General features: G+C 59.7%; 1 protein-coding gene across 1 annotated transcript in view; it reads right to left on the reverse strand.

The window, feature by feature from the left end:
• The window catches only part of AXIN2 (axin 2), a 22784-nt gene that overhangs the window by 17515 nt on the left and 4611 nt on the right, over nt 1–658 (reverse strand). The window lies entirely within an intron of this gene.

The raw sequence follows: 658 nt of genomic DNA on the forward strand, positions 1-658 counted from the left end.
AACAGTGAGCTCATCAATGGCAGCCCCGGCGCTTCTACCCTCGCTGGTTCACTTTAAATAATCACGTTGCTGCTCAGGGACCCCAAGCCACACCGAGGTGGGAGGGGTCACCCGTGGCCAAAACACCTCCGACCAATCACAGCAGGACTTTCCTTCACAATTAAAGCCTGGATGCGCCGATTGGCTGTCATGGTTTGATGGCAGGAGGAGGTGTACCGGACGTCACCAGCAGAGGGCGCACCGGACGGCTGGGAATGATTAATAGACGAGTGGTCCAGTGCTCAGAGATGACGGTACCGAGGACTTCCCGCCAGGCCACCAGCACGCGGTACAACGTCTCGGGGGGAACTACAAGTCTCAGCAAGCCGCTACTTCCTGGACCTCCGGCACGCTCTACTTCCTGGTCTTCCGGCTGATTGGCGTTATAACCGGTCGGATCGTTGAGGGGGGTTCAGAGGGCGAGCGGGGTGAAATTCCCGGACAGAACTTTCCCTTATGGCACCGCCAGCAGACGCCGCGCGCCCCCCGACCCAGAAGTAGTTGTGCGTCGGCGGTGTGCGCGCGGCTTTGAGAGCGTATTGGGTTGCGTGCGTACTCCGAGGCGAGGGCCGTATAACGGCGCTGTGATCTCGCGCACATCAAACGGCTGGTTTGTAAG

Source organism: Nanorana parkeri, unplaced genomic scaffold (genome assembly GCF_000935625.1).
Source record: "Nanorana parkeri isolate BGI_ZX_2015 unplaced genomic scaffold, ASM93562v1 scaffold2459, whole genome shotgun sequence".
In the NCBI taxonomy this organism is placed as follows: domain Eukaryota; kingdom Metazoa; phylum Chordata; class Amphibia; order Anura; family Dicroglossidae; genus Nanorana; species Nanorana parkeri.